Source organism: Natator depressus, chromosome 10, assembly GCF_965152275.1.
Source record: "Natator depressus isolate rNatDep1 chromosome 10, rNatDep2.hap1, whole genome shotgun sequence".
Classification (NCBI taxonomy): domain Eukaryota; kingdom Metazoa; phylum Chordata; order Testudines; family Cheloniidae; genus Natator; species Natator depressus.
Window position 1 is genome coordinate 41,899,887 of NC_134243.1, and position 6,711 is coordinate 41,906,597.

Here is a 6,711-nt window from a genome sequence, read left to right on the forward strand (position 1 = left end):
CTGAGGACTGAAGAGCAATAAAAGCTGATGAAGCCCTCACAAAACCCAGACAGTTTCACCCTCCTTCGTCCACAGGTATAAATTCCCTCAGTACCTTTGTTGTTTCAGGAGCTGGAAGGAAGAAAGAATTCAAGTGGGGGATGGAGAGGGTGACCCAGAGCTCGCTCAGACAGCAGGGAGGTGCCCTGAGGAAGAATAGATAAGACAGAAGTCACAGAGCTCAGCTAGGAGGGCAACAGTCTGCAGGCAACACTGCTGGCCTTAAGATATGGACTGGAGGTCTTGGAGCAGCCAGGTGTGCTTTACACTGCTTTGATGGAGAAGTTTTTAATTCTTTGTCCAGGAGGGCTCCTTCCTCACACCCGTATACAATAGACAAACCCTACCCTGATCTGTAGCTGGTTATTCCCCAGCTGCCTGTCCCTGCTCCCCAGCTGCTGCCACCAATCGCCTTCCAGCTTGGAGGGCAGAAGGTCCTGATACCAGCAGGATGTTATAGGGCCCAACTCCCCAGCCCACCTTCCTTGTTCCTCTCAGCTCCCAGGCTGCAGGAGCTGAGCATCCCCCACCAGAGTCTGTGCACAGGCAGAGAGGCACTTTCTCCTCCAAAGGCTGAGGGAGAAGGGGAGAGTGGAGAGAAAGAAGGCTGGTGGGAAAAGACAGAAGTGAGAAAAGGGAGAAGGAAGAGGAAGGAAAGGCCACCTGCCCCTCAGCCCACTCTTTGGCTCTCAGGAGTAGAGCCACAACTACCCCGATCCACCCCCTCCCAGAGCTTAGTACAAAGGACCCATAATGTGGGGCAGTTTTGCCACTTCTTTGGTTTTTGGTTCTCCAATGCATCTGGTTCAAAGGTGGCTGCTCACTACCCTGCCCCGCCCCAGTGCTAATGGAACAGATGAATGTCTGAAGTCAGCCCACATCTGAACAGAAAGGCACCACAACCTATCTCCACCCCAGGAAGCTGGGCCTCTAGCTGCCCCTCAGATGAGCACCACTCAGCTGTAACCCAGGACTCAAAGTCATGCGTCTCAAAGCAAGAGCTATGGTCCACAAGGCCTTCCCCCATCATGACCTAAGATGATGGGCTCCGTCATTCTGGTCTGCGTTATCAGCATCTGGTGAGAAGACAGATTGCAAGCTACCCCATCCCAGTCACCTATGCCATCCACCAAACCTCCAGAATGATGGGGGCAGAGTAACCATCCGACCTCAGTCCAGCCTCAAGTGCAGAAGAGTGGAAGGAAGAGAATTCTCATTTACAAATCAGCTGACAAGCCAACCTAGAAATCTCCACTGTCTGGAAGTTAGTAAGGCTTCTCAGGAGAGCAGATAGAGATGCTCATTGACATAGTGATGTGGTCCCCAGATCTCACTGCACTAAGAGACTTCAACATCCCTGCAGAGAACACCTCTCACACAAGGGCCCAAAGAAACCTCCAGTCATGAATCAGGGCCTGCAACAGAGCTGGTCTGTGGGCAGCCTAATGAACACAGGCTGCCTGGTTGGCCACAGTGCCCGATTGCTTGGAAGAGTCAGCAGACTGTTCAGTGACTGCTCAAAGCATTCACCCATAGCTGCAATAGCTCCCAGCCTTTCCTCAGTCCAGGTAACCAAATTCTGACCCTCGGCTCCAATTTCTGGCTCCTGACTCCTGCTGTGACCCTTGGCTCTAGCCTCTGACCTTGGTCTCCAATTCCTAGTTACCAACTCCTGTCTAAGCATGACCACCTATGTGCTGGTCAATGACACCTTCCATCCATCATGTGCCTCCCACAGCTGATCACCAGGCCAACATAGTTGGGTATCTCTAGACTGGACCTCTTGTTTGGAGATGGATATGGGGCTCTTGAGAAGCATTCCCCTATCCTGGTCAGACCTCAGTCATTCTGTCCCTGTCTCCTCCTAGCAGACATCTGAACCCCAGAAATCAGTTTCATCATTGTTTGCCCTCAAAGGCTCATAGATCCAGCCACACCCAGTTGAACAGCATCCTCAATGAACCCCTGACGAGATGATTTTATAAAGTCTGTTCACCCCCATGATGTGGTAGAATTAGTGACAGAGCTATAGTAACCAAGGCTTGCCTCATTTTATTTCATTCTCCAGGGTGAACTCAGATTCCAGAGAGAGGGAGAGAACAGTAAAAAGCACCCCTCACATTTAGCTTAAACTTGGTATTGGGCATGTCCTTCTCTTTTCCTTCCCTTGGGTGATAAAATGTGAATAAATTTATAACCCCAACCCAAATGAGTGTTCTTTTCTCTCTTGCTCTTTAAATCCTCCTTTCGAAATTTTGTTCTCTGGCTAAATGAGACCTATGTAAAGAGAGAGGAGCTAATTAAAATAAATTGCACAATTCATAAAAAACCCATAATCAAACAAATCCCTCCTTCCCTGAAAGAACACTTAAGCTTTTGTTTAGCTGAGGGCTTCCTTAATGTAGCCAGCCGGGCAATCCTTCCAGCCACCCGCTACCAAAACACTGAACAAAGAAACAGAGGGGAAAAAACAACCCCCCTCCACCCGCTATTAACAGGACTTCAGGCACTTTAGTGCAGAGATTTAAGTGACATGGCTGTAGTTAGAGAAGGGGAAACAGTTCTTCCCATGCACACAGATTTGTTCTTTGTTGGCGTTCGGCCCTCTCTTTTCCAGTTATGGCTGTATTTTCCATTGGGCGTTTCTCAAGCTACGCATGCTCCAAGGGCTGGAATTCTGGTGTGGGGTGTCCATAGAAAGGGGATAATTACTAACCTCATGTCAGGACCTTGCAGGATTCTCATTTACTCACCCCTTGGAGCTGGGGTGCGTGGAATAAGAGGCCGTGAGTTCTTGATTTACCCTTTTGGCAAGGTTGTGTTCTTTGTTCATTCCTGGTCTCCTTAGACAGACAAATATTTTTGCATTAATTTCTACATACATAACTATATTCCTTGTTTGGTCATCTGTGGGGATTGAATGGCTGCAGACCACAGGAGGAGAGCTGAGAGAAATGTTTCAGCTGAAAAATGTTGATTCAGCTCAATCAAAACATTTTGCAAATTCAGGTAGATTTCACAGAATTATTTCAGTTGGGAAAAAAGCCTAAAACAAATAATTATAACGTTTTGTTTTGGTGTTTTCAAAGTGAAATTTAGATCTTTCAATTTGAAATAACTTTTTGTTTACAATTTTTTAAAGAAAATTAATGTAAATTTCTAAAAGTTTTTAAATGACTTAAAATGAAACAAAAGTTTTTGTTTGACCCAAAAGGATTTTTTGTTTATTTACCAAAAATTTGGAAAAAATTTCTTTTGGGACACCCCAAAACAACCCACCCCCCCAATTTTTTGGAACAAATCAGCAAACCAAAAAACCAGATATTTGGACTGCTCTGCACAAGAGTGAATCTGCAGAGGTGACGCTCTCAATGAACTGCCGTTACCATGGTAAGGAACCGCTCTATATTAACTGCTTATGCTGATTCCCTCCCTGTCATAGTGCGGGACTCAACCCTGTGGCGCCTCCTGCTGGTCGTCCAGGGAATTAGTGTTCCAGCCTCCAGAGTGCCCTCTGCAGGCTGGTGTCCCACTTGCTGCTGGCCCCCGTGTCCCAAACTGGACCCCAGTGCCCCTTTCCCTGGGACGCTGACCCTGGCAGTGCCCCCACAGTCTCTGGATCTGCCCCTCGCAGGGGAACCCCCAACCTCCTATTCCCATCTTGCCTCAGTATATGGCTACTGCCCAGTCACCATCTAGCCTCCATTCATTTGGGCAGACTACAGTATATAAGCCACTCATCACAGGCAAGGAGGGGTTGGACCTGCTGCCTCTGCCTACCCATAGGCTGCCCCTGGCAACCCCAGTACCCTTTTTGGCCTTATACTAGGCTTGTAGCCTGGGGGGTTTTCAGGCCGGAGCTCCTCTAGCCTTCCCCCAGCCCTGCGCCACCTTAGGTGCCTGGGTATACTCCCCAGCAGCCAGGCCTGTCTCCCTCTAAAGGCAGAGAAAGAGTATCTCTACTTCTGGCCCACTGCCCTCTTATAAGGGTCAGCTGAGCCCTGATTGGGGCATGGCCCCAACTGTGCCTTTTTCCCCAATCAGCCTGGGAGCTACTTGTCCCTAGCCACAGCTTTCTCCCAGGGCTGATTTCAAGCCCTTCAGGGTAGTAGCAGGTGGCTACCCTACTCCAGGAAGGAGAAGTCAGTCTGCTTGGCCTGCCCTGCTGGTTGGAGCTCTCTCCCTTCTCTGGATGCCCTGGGCTGTTGCTTCTGGTTGGTGCCCTCCCACCTCTCTGGCTGTCCTGCTGGCTGGAGCTCCTTCTCCCTCCCTTGGGCTGTTGCTGGTTAGAGGGCTCCTTCCCTGGATTGCTGCTGCCACTGCTGTTGGAGGGGGAGGGGAGTGTACAGGCCTGCCTGACCCCCCCCCCCTTCCCCCCCACCTCTGGAGGGAGAAGCCAGGACCCCACTACTGCCACCTGTGAGGGTCCTCCCTGCCTGGCTGCCAGGGTTGCTAGAGCTGCTGCTGCTGCTGGATTTGTCCTGGGGAGCTGCTGGAGCCTGGAGCAGAACAGGACTGAGAGGACCATCGGCTGCTGGGGGAGCATACGGAGACTCTGGAGATGACTGTGGAGGGGGCCATTAAGGACTGAGTGATTATTAAACTGCGCTTTTGTGGTGGGGGTCCTGACTGTGTTTGTGGAGATGTAGGGGGTGTGGCATGGAGCCTGTCCCTGGTCCATCTGTGTGTCCCCCCCCAATCCCCACCACCACCGTTACCCCCTCCACCACCCCCACCAGCCACATACCATCTGCCTCAAGCTCCTGCCTCTAGGACTCAGCTGCTTGCCTGGCCTGCCATGCCTGTTTCCACCATTTGGGCCTGCAGCAACAGCCCACCACACAGTGACTTTTCTGCAAGCGTGCCTGGGTACACGTGCCCCCCCTTTTTTTTTTTGGACTGCTTCCCCCCTCCAATTACAGCCCTTGGCCCCCCCCAACTTCTTTGCCTAAGCCCCTTGCGAGCCCAGTTTACCAAAAAGAGTAGGCCCTCCATAGCAGGGGCTGCCCCCACTGCCACGTCCCTCCCTGCTGTTCCCTCCACCAGCACCGCGGGCGCCCCCCCTCCAGCCCCCAGAGTGTATGCCCGGGTGGTGGCGGCCTGCCCGCCAACTACTACATCCTCTCTCCCAGTCATCGCTGCTGTTACCATCCCTGTTACCATCCCTTCCCCACCTTGACCAGGAAGCATGGCGTCTGTTGCCTCCTGGTGCCTGCCTCGCCCCATGTGGAGACCTATGTGTAGGCATTGGCAAGGGTGGTGGGGCCCATGGCCATCGTGACTGCCTCCAAAATGCATGACAAGGTCATCTTCTTCCTTGCCTTGGAGGCCACCGCCCAGGAGGCGGTGGAGAACGGCCTGGCAGTGGGGGGTGCGTTAGTCCCCCTGGAGCCGCTGGAGGACTTGGAGCCGTGTAGTCCGGACCTCTGTTCCTCCTTTCCTCCCCAGTGCTGTCCTGCTACCCACCCTCTCTACCCTGGGGAAACCAATCTCCATTATCAACCCTCTCCCACTGGGCTGCAAAGACCCTGCCCTCAGTCACATCCTCTCGTTCCACCGGCAGGTACAGTTTCAACTCCCACCAGTGGCGGAGAGGCGCTCGAGGGGTCTTTCCTGGTCCGCTACCAGGGGGCCTACTATCGGGTGCATTATTCCATGGGGGAGGCCTGGTGCTACCTCTACTGGGCAATGGGGCACGTCCGGAGGGACTGCCCCTTGGCCCGGCATGGAGGAGCACCTGGGACCCCCGAGCCCTGGCAGGGCACAGTCCCCGTCATCGCCAGCGCTGCCCCTCCTCTTTCCCAGCCCACCACTGCTCCTGCTCGGGTCCTAGGGGTACCATGTACTCTGGCGGGGCCCGTAGAGGAGGGTACAGTGGGGGTATCGCCGGGCATGAGAGAGGGCCCGCCCCAGGGGAAATCTGCCCCACCTCGTGCTGCCCCACCATTGCCTTCCCATGTCCCCGAGTCATCCTCCCTGCCCCCAGACCCAACCCCTGTTACTCCGCCTGCAGACGATGCCATTGAGGGCTGGACCCTAGTACAGGGAAAGCTGGGCAAGTGGAAGGCTCAAGCTCTGCTCCTACCACCTGATGTGGAGGCCCCCTGGAAAACCAGGAAGGGGGGCACCGCTGCCGAGCCTTCTGCCCTGCCCAAGGCTGCGTTCCATCCACCGGTGCCGGCTGGGGAAGACATGGCAGCACCAGAGAGAAGCTCCACCTCTCTGTCGGGGTTCCTTCCCATGGAGGCCTCCGATAGAGCCCCTCCAGCCCCCTTAACATCTGAAACCCCTGTGAGCCCCGAAGCGAGCATCGCCCCGGGCACTGGCGGGGAGGGCCCCGCGGTGGTGGGAGGCGATCTCCCCTCCATCTATGAGGAGATCGACGCCCTGGGTCTGACCCCGGTCACCCAGGGGGAGGACGACCCTCGGCCTGAGCAACCTCACCCCGGCTGCCCCTTCCCTGAACCCCCTCCCCATAACCACTGCTTCTGCTCCTGCCTCCGAGGGTCCCCTGGACTCTTCGACCTGCCCAGTCGCAGGTGGCACTCGGCTGACAGCCGCCGAGCCTGCTGAGGCGACGGCCAGTGCCTCACGGCTGGGACCCAAGTTACCAGGGGTATTCCCTGTTGGCATGGGACAACCAAATTCCTTCCCGGGCGAGAGCCCCACTGA